Source organism: Sphaeramia orbicularis, chromosome 9, assembly GCF_902148855.1.
Source record: "Sphaeramia orbicularis chromosome 9, fSphaOr1.1, whole genome shotgun sequence".
Lineage (NCBI taxonomy): Eukaryota > Metazoa > Chordata > Actinopteri > Kurtiformes > Apogonidae > Sphaeramia > Sphaeramia orbicularis.
In genome coordinates, this window is record NC_043965.1 from 47,369,072 (window position 1) to 47,378,568 (window position 9,497).

The 9,497-nt window shown below is 42.8% G+C and overlaps 1 long non-coding RNA gene across 1 annotated transcript; it reads right to left on the reverse strand.

The window, feature by feature from the left end:
• Positions 1 to 452: 452 nt before the first annotated feature.
• On the reverse strand, positions 453 to 8,696 carry LOC115425209 (uncharacterized). Its single transcript, XR_003936203.1, has 3 exons — positions 8,686 to 8,696; positions 5,004 to 5,009; positions 453 to 563 (listed from the first exon to the last, which is right to left on the reverse strand). It is a non-coding gene; the product is annotated as an uncharacterized LOC115425209 (long non-coding RNA).
• Positions 8,697 to 9,497: the final 801 nt, after the last annotated feature.

Consider the following 9,497-nt stretch of genomic DNA (forward strand, 5'->3'; position numbering starts at 1 on the left):
TGGATGATACTGAGGAAGAAGTAAGTACACCGATAAACCACAACTTAAACACTGGACGAAGGAAAACCAAGCCTGTGACCATCAGTAGATCATCCTCACTGTGTTGTTCTGTGTGTTGTTATGATGTTTTGCATTTTTGTTAACTGTCTTTCCTGTCACCTGCCTAGGGACTACAGATGGAAATTAGCTTTGCCGCTACAATCTGGCATATTTACAGCTGCAATTATTGTAGATGTTCATTAATATGCATTGTCCCTATTTAATTAATTAATTAATTAATTAATTAATTAATTAATAAGTCAAAGAGACCATGACTAAGGGCTCATTTATGTTCTACGTTAAAGACACAGACTGATACAGACGGAGCGTTCTGTTTGTCCCTGCGTACATTACATGTGTACTTCTGTTCCTTTTTTGGGAGTTTGTGGATGTGTACCCGGACGGACAAAACTGAGCAGTACCACCGAGAACAGTGGAAGCTGTATGGAGATTTGAACAGAATAGTTTCCATAAATAGTGGCTTTCAAAGAGCGACCGTGGGACTTAGTGAAAAACTACCTGGCCTCTAGGGGACTGATGGAGAAACGCTTATTCCAATGTACAGGACGCATGGAAGTATGAAGGCAGTGACGCATGACAACGTTAGAAATGGACCAACCTATTTACGTACAAATGAGCCTTAAGGGGGACAGAAGAGGAGGATGACCCTTTAGAAGGCAGCTCAACAATGAACATACTGGATCCACAGGATTCGATATATAATCCTGAAGATTCCATCACTGCTTTGTCAGAGGTGGCGGATGAGAAGTAAGTAAAGTTCCAAGAACAAAGCTATTATGCAGGTACATTTGTACATTTGTTTTCAATGGTAATGTATGTTTTTGTAACGACAGACCAGAGTCAACAGCACCAATCCACAGAACCCCAACTTATATCATCTGTGAAAAATGCCTTTTCAAGCTGTTTGAGGTGGGCCCAGTCCAGTGGCGGCTGCTCGTCTTTCAGACAGGGGAAGCTCATTGTCGGCTTACATCAAAAATAATTGTCAAGTTATTTAAACATAAATTCATCCCTCTGTTCCTTTTAAAGAAAATGCTCAGTGACCTTATCATATCAAGCAGGCGTCTTTTCTAGGGACTGGACCAGTGTCCTCTCAATGTCCAGCAGAGCTGGGCTGCTCAGATTGCCTTGGCCCATTGTGTTGTGGGTGTAAGACTTCAGCCTTTTAAACTACAGATGCTCCTTTCACTCCGACCTAGCCGACAGTTTGATTGATTTAACTATCTACAAAATGATATTAAACTTGAACAAGAAATGATTAAATTATGTAACTGAAACAAAAAAACGCTGAAATTATGTTAAATTGACACAAGGAAGTATAATGAGTGTGTTTTATTTACAGTGCAAGAAATGAACGAGTAATTTCGTAGTGGTTTCTCTCTCTCTTTCACAGCAGAATGTGCAACGGTATTAAACTGAACTGTGTCAGCGAAGGAGCAGAGCTCAAAACAGCTGTCAATCAAATGAGATTCAGCCTTTCGACTGATCCTCCAATCAGCACGTGGGATTCTGGCGTCCAGCCTGGCCGAGCTCCGCCCACATCTCCATTCACCCCCAGAGACGCCCGGGGGCGGGACAACCTCGTGGCATTTACCCAATTACCATCCAGTTTTGACGCAATGAAAAAAACTGTTCCACTTAGTCCCATTGAAGCCCAGAGACGCCCGCAGTCTACCGACAAATGCACTGAGCAGAGATCGAATGAGAAAACAGCGCAACAGGAATGTATGAGAAGTGAACAACATCGCGAGACAGACTCATCTTCATCTGTGTCATTTGTGCCTAGTGGTTCAGGGTTGTGCTGCTGAGCTGCTCCTCTGTCATCAGTAGACTCTGCTCTCCCTTTCACACTTCCTCCAGTTTCTCTAGACTCACCTGCACCTGGATCACAATAAAAAATATCTACAGACATTTGGACTTACTTTACTAATTAAGATATTTACATTGGCAAAATATGCAGCTTTATTTAATATTACTTTGTGCTATTGCCTTTCAGTTGTGGGCTTTGTGTATTTACTGTCTCACTTTTAATAATAAAAATTAAAATAGGTCAGGACTATGGTTTGGGTATAGAAAGTGGTTTTACTGGAACTACTGCTTGTTCACACAGTCTGTTCCAACAGCTCACCTTTTCCTTCCATCCTGACAGGAACAATCCCCTCATCACTACTGGCTCCTGGCTCTGCTTCTGACACTAAATCACATTTTAAAAATGCTCAGAATTCTCAGCACAAATCTTCTATTTTCAAAGCCTTGGTGTCAGTTTCATTCATGTAGTGCTGAATCCTGGAGCATCTCAGAGCACCTTTCATACTGAACAGGCCTACACCATACTCTTCATTGGAGCCTATTTCTTCTAATCCTCTTCCCTCTCTGAGCAGTCCTACCTGCCCACTCTGGACTTGTGGGCTCATGGCTGGTGCCTGCTGCTGGATCTGCTTTCTGAATCTGAGGAGCTACAAGACAAAGTTTCCCAGTTCTGTGGCGTCGCATCATACTATTATTTAAACTGCATAACATTATGTTCCACGCCACAATGCCACACAATTCACTGACTCAATAATTACCTAACTTGAAAGGTGGTTTACCCGTTTCATCGTCCTCATTAGTTGTTTCCAACCGGGAGGTCGTTTTTGTGACAAAGTTGCCGATTTTGTCACATTTGGCTGTGTTTGCTTCCAGAGCTTTCCTCTTTTAATTCTTGCTTCTCCACACCACCTTTGCTTTTTCTATTATCCATGTTTCTAACAGCAAACACAGCTGACCATCCACAGCCTACAGAACACAGATGGTATATGCTCCACAGATACAGTCTAGAGCTACTAACCGTATGCAAGGACATGTTAGGCCAGGTCACGGTGTGTCCGCAAAAAAAGAAGAAAACAAACAGTTTGCTCGTAGAGGGGGTGGGGGCCAGGAACAGCGGCTGCAGATTATGTGATCAACTCAGTGCTATGACTGAACACCGGCCCCCAAAAAATAAATAAATAAAATATTAAATACATATTTAAAGTGAACTCCGGCCCTCGCGGCCCAAATATTAAATCGGCCCACCGGGAATTGTCCCGGTCCTCCCGATTAGCCAGTACGGGCCTGCTTTCAAGCCATGTGATAAATTTTGTGCACACTGGTGAGAATCAGACATTAGGTGTATTAGTGCTAATCCACCCATGAGACAGGTGTGGAATGTCTAGGTGCTGATCACACAGCGTGACCATTACACAGACACTCCTTAGACTTGGGACAATAAAAGGGCACACCAAAATGTTCACTTTTGTCACTTGTCAACATGCCACAGATGTCGCAAATCATGAGGGAACGTGCCATTGGCATGCTCAATGCTGGGTTATCTGTTACTGCAGTGGCAGCACAACTGAATGTGCATCATTCCAATATCAGCCGCCTGAGGACTCGCTTCAGAGAGGACTGGTACCACAGTGAACCGCGCACATGCCCGCCGGCCACGTGTGACCACGCCCGCACAGGACCAGTACATGCGGCTCCAGCACCTGCATGATCAGACCCGCCCAGCAACCAGAACTGCTGATGAGACTGTCGGTCTTCACAACAGGCGAATTTCAGCCCAGACAGTCAGGAACCGGCTGCAGGAGGCTCATCTCCGGTCACGTCGACCACACCAGGGCCTCGACCTCACAGCAGCCTGACGTCGGACACGACTGGACTGGGTCAATGTTCATGTGCACTGGACACTTGCACGTTGGAGGACCGTGCTCTTTAGTGACGAATCTCGCTTCCAGCTGTACCATGCTGATAGCAGAGTCCGTGTTTGGCGCCGTGTTGGTGAGTGTTATGCTGACGCTAATGTCCTATGATGGGTGGCTCATGGTGGCGGTAGTGTCATGGTGTGGGCAGGCATTTGCCATGGACAGCGTACACGTCTGCATTTCATCGATGGCAACCTGAATGCGCAACGTTACCGAGATGAAATCCTGAGACCTATTGTTGCGCCCTTTGTGGAGCTCCATCATGTGACTTTCCAACAACACAACGCCCGCCCGCACATTGCCAGGATATGCAGGGACTTCCTAGAGGAGGAGGATATTCCTGTCCTCAACTGGCCGCCAGACATGTCACCAGACATGTCACCCATTGAAAACCTCTGGGATGTTCTGGATAGGCGTGTCCGCCACCGGGTTCCAGTTCCCCAGAACATTCACCAACTGCGAGTGGCACTCCAGGAGGAATGGGACAATATCCCCCAGCCCACAGTTGACAACTTGGTGATGTCCATGCGTTGCCGGTGTTCTGCTCTACGCGAGGCTAATGGTGGACACATGCGTTACTGACGTCTGTGAACTTGGCCCATTGACCCCCATTGTGCTCTTGCTGCCATTACTGCAGGACTATTGCTTTAAAATTGATTGCAATGCTCGCAAATTAAAGCTGATTTGTTAACAAATATGTACTGTTATTTTGGGATATGTACTATATTTTATGACATAAAAATAACTAAAAATTAGTGGTGGGCAGCGATTAAAATTTTTAATCGCGATTAATCACATGGCTTTCTGCAATCAATCTCATAGTTGTTGGGGGGTGCATCAACAGGATGTATTGCCTTTCAGTGATATTCCAGACTGGAAGTACTCCAGTGATAAAAATAATTGCACGTCAGTGCTTCCAAACAACTGTGTCCTTCTCAACCCCACCATCTGAAGACATTTAAAATGAAAATGTCCATGTAAAAAAACCACTACTTGTACACATGTTTATGTCCCCACCAGTGTATTTACAGTTGTGAGTGATTGACAGGAGTCTTAAGCCCACTAATCAGTACTGATACTAATAAGCCCATTAATATGTGATGTTCAGTTGTTCAAAGCAAGCAAAAGGGGCCCTGAAGTGGTCAGGATAAGTTGCACTAACGTATGCTTTGTCCTTTCTGTGTTACCGTAGTCAGTTCGGACATAGAACTAACAGACATGTTTCTTTCACTCTTGTTTGTATGGTCCCAAAAACGTTTGCCTGTGAGTATTTCATGTTCAGTTGTTGTAAGAATGAATAGTATCAAATATCTCTGATGTGAACCTTTGTTGCTGAATAAAAAGACGTTGTAAATCTTTAATTAACCTGTAAATGTTAATCGTTATCGTGTCTATGGATTTTCCCATTCAAGTTAGCATCGAGATAAAATGACAACATTCACATCGTAAATGAGTAAAGGTTAGTTCAAAGGCTGACATATTAGACCTAAACACAGCCAATGAATTTGCATAAACTTAGCATGAGCCTGCATAAAGAATTAGCAACCCATCTCTGACTGCTTGCATAAACAAATTAGCTTAAACATCAGCATTACTTGTAAAGTTCGCCGGTTTTCTCCTCTCAGCTGCACATACACACAGCACCGGTGTTTGGACTGGCAAAATAAAAGCATTAGTTTCAAAATAAGAGTCCGTATGTATAAATCAACTAAGACTTGCTTGAAAGGCAGAACAATAATAAAACGGCGTTAACGTGAGATAAAAAAAATTGTCGGGGTTATTTAATGAATGCATTAACGCGGTAATAACGCGTTAACTTGCCCACCCCTACTAAAAATATTTGTTCATGCGTTTATATTTTTGTTGTTAATATTCCCTACAATGACTAACATGCAATACTCTACTGCAGGTAGTAATGGAACGTCTGTGTATTATCAATTCTTTAGGCAATACATATATATTTTTCTATCTGTTTTTAGGGCCATCCAAAAAGATGGTGAAGTTTGCACAAAACAAAGACTGTACTATACTCAAGAAGTCGCTTGGCAGTCTAAAAAAAATCACATCTATTGGACTGCTGCTTCCTCTACAACACCCCAGGAAAGAGGGGCGAAGTGGACCTCTATACTTTACCACGTGCAACAGATCCACACACATGAAGATCCTGCTTTCCCTCAATGTTTACATCCACTACACATTTCAAGAGATAAGAGCAAATGGTTAAAGCCAGGTGACTCATTTTACCTTTATCATTTTACTTCTATCATTTAATGTAGAATGTATTTATGCAATAAGTTTAATTATGGTTTTGTAAAAGCCACACCAGCATTCTTCAGACTGGAAAACCTGTAAACCCCCAAGAGCAGCTGAAAAGATGTAGAGAAGCTCCTGCCCTCACATGCAGACTTCTATTAGTGTGTCTGGGTTTGAGGACCTCTACTTACCTCCATTAGTACTAGTTAGCAGGCCGGTAACGGTACACAGCTGTACCGAAACGGCACAGTATGATGAGAAAAAGAAAAAGGAACGAAAGATCTCGTTCGATGCGGAACTTTAAATCCGCACAAGTTTCACACAGACATATGGAAGGACGCACACATTGACCCAAAATATGAAATAGCAGCTGATATAAGGTTAAAAAAACCAACAAATATGATGTGAACCTGGAAGGAAGAGACTGAAGACCCTCCACCATCAGTACAGTCCAGTTTGGATCAGTTCAGGTTCAGGTGAAAGGCAACAATGAGGAAAGAGACGTTAATAAGACGGACGTTGTTTGGCCCCTAGGAACTACGGTAGTTCTAAAACACTTACACTAGCTCTGTCTGTCTGTCTGTCTATCATACATGCTGTATAATAGAAGAATAAACAGAACGTTGAAAGTATGTAAAGTTTCACGACAGCGTTCGTTACGTTAGTTATGGACCACACCCCCAGGTATATAACTGCGTGCCCCCTCTACCCCCCAGCTCTGACAAAAAAAAAAAAAAATCCCTATGCACACAGGCACACACAAATACACACAGTGTCCTAAACAGTTTGTTCTCTGTCCTAAAATAAATAATTTGGTTCATTGTGTTGTCAAAGTTTCTCTTCAGTTTGTTTAAATAGAATACCAGTTTACCCTCTTGTTAATGTTGTACTTCATGTGGAATTTTTTTGGTACAGTCTACTCTTGTTAAACCGCCCGCCGTTATACCGCCATTTCCGCTTATCGCCATCCGCCAGCCCAGTTCCATGCACAAACACTTATACCATTGATTTCCCGACCGTTATACCGCCAGCGGCGCGGCGCGGCACCTCCGAGGTGCGGCACCGTGGCACCTCCGAGGTGCGGCACCCAGTGTTGTCTTTTCCGTGGAAACCGGGTCGAAATGGCTCTTTGAGTGTTAAAGGTTGCCGATCCCTGCCGTACAACATAACAGAATCAAGATTTATTTAGAAACGTAATTAGAACGGGTTAACGGAGGCAGCATAGACATCATATAGTAAAGACATGCACATTATGGACGCAACCCGTTGTAACGCCATTTTCGCTATACCGCCAATTTGGCCGTGAACGGAAGTTGGCGGTATAACGAGAGTAGACTGTATTTTTATGCAGAACTACCTTTCAGGGAAAAGTGCAATACTAATGTTTAAAATACATTTAGTATTAGAAATTTATTTTATTTTCCATTTGATTTGTAGCAGCAGAATTATATTATTCCTGTTTTTCTATATTCTATTTTCTCCAAAAATTGGGGGAAAAATGTTTAAAATTCATAAATGCATTAATAGACATTTTGAGGGGTTTTCTTTCTTCCCGTACTGAACTGGAAAAAAAATGAACCGTGGCTTTGAAAACTGAAAATGTACCGAACCGAAAATTTTGTGTACCGTTACAGGCCTACTAGTTAGTGTGTCTGGGTTTGAGGACCTCTAGTTACCTCCATTAGTACTAGTATTAGTGTACTAGTGTGTGACACAGGCCAGTGAATTGTGTTCAGCTCATCTCATTTCCATTTGTATCACTTGAGGCTAACACACCGAACTACCACCAGGCTTATTCTGGTTGACAGTTTTGTAAGTCTACTCACAGACAAATAGGAACATACAGTTTATGTCTCATACTCGATTATATTTGTGTTCTGTACAACTGCCTTTTTCTGATGCTGTAGTCTATTTTCTGTTTGCTCTGATGTAATGATGTTTGAAACATCAATAATGTTGAATGGAATTATCAGTGATACGGTTCTAACAAGCAGCAGCTATAGACCATCTGAATTATTAATATGTGCACAAAAAGATCATTTTGGGTAAAGTCATCTGAATGTCAGTGGACTCTGATCCAAAGTTATGAGACAAACTGCACTTGTTTGTGTGACCAGACCCAAACTTTCCTTTAGATGTTGATCTGCATTCTGCTTTATTTCCACCATCTGAAGGGTTTCTTCTCCTCTTTTAATCTGTATGCGGGTGCTATAAATAAATAAATGAGAAAATGTGACATTGAGGCAAACTGCAAAGTAAAGCAGACCAAATAAACGACCAAACAAAGCCACGGCGTTGCATAGGGAGACAGCAGGAACAATGGGACGTGGCCTGGGGATCTGTATATGTGAAATGGATTGGCTGTGCACAGGAACAAAACTGTGTGATCAGAATTGATAGTGGGTTCAGTACAGTATGAACTGCTGCTGGTGGGGGGGGCAGGGGGGTTTCCAGACACTGCCGATGTCTTTTCAGACAATGTTCTGCTGAGGTACACTTGTTATTGATGTCACACAACTTTCAATAAAAAGTCAATCCAGATGATGCCATAGTGTTCATAAGCCAACTGGTGAAATTGTATTGACTCTAAGTTCATGACTCTTTAATCCTCCTGAACCATTGCTGGTAGTTGGGCTTGTTTCCCAACATTTCACCTGCAGCCCTGACTTCAGTCACTGCGATAAAACTCTGCTGTTGTCCTGATAGACCAGGAACAACCCCACTGCTGTTTTTTCCCTCCCTCCTCTAACGTCTAATCTCCCTCATGGACATTCACTAATCTCTCATTTATATTTAAAGCAGAACTTTCTTCAGACATGTTTGACTCAGTAAGTAAATAAACTAGGGATGCTCCGATCCCCATACGAGTATCCAGCATCGGCTCCGATACTCAGTGTGTATACTCGTATTTGTACTCGTAAAAGATATCCGATACAAATGCACCAATACCACTTACGGCCATGTGACATTCACAGTTCAGCGCAGCAGGTACGAGGAGGAGGAATAATGTGTGTAGAGTGTGAAGAGTGTGGAGATTTAAGTAAATACATGATGGTGATAAAAGTAACGCTGACTGCAAGTAACGTTACAGACACAGACAGATACAGACGCAGCGTTCTGTCTGTCCTCTGTGTACATTCCATCCATTTTCCAGATGCTCACGGATGCGTACCCAGATAGAGAATACCACCAGGAACTGCCGGGGTACGGAGCAGTGCGGACCACCACCAGCGGAAGTGAAAACGAAACTTATCGCTCATTTCTCTTTTCTCTACCTGCTGAAGCTCAGCTTTTAAACCTTACCAGTGAAAATGCTGCAATATTAGTATCACATTAGTGTTGCCTCTGTCGTCTCCATGTTTGTTATTACTGACTTTCTTCTTCTCTTCAAAAACCTTTCCTCTTCTTCATGGTATTTGTCCAGTATGGTTCATTCAGAGCAACACCCCCTGGTGGATT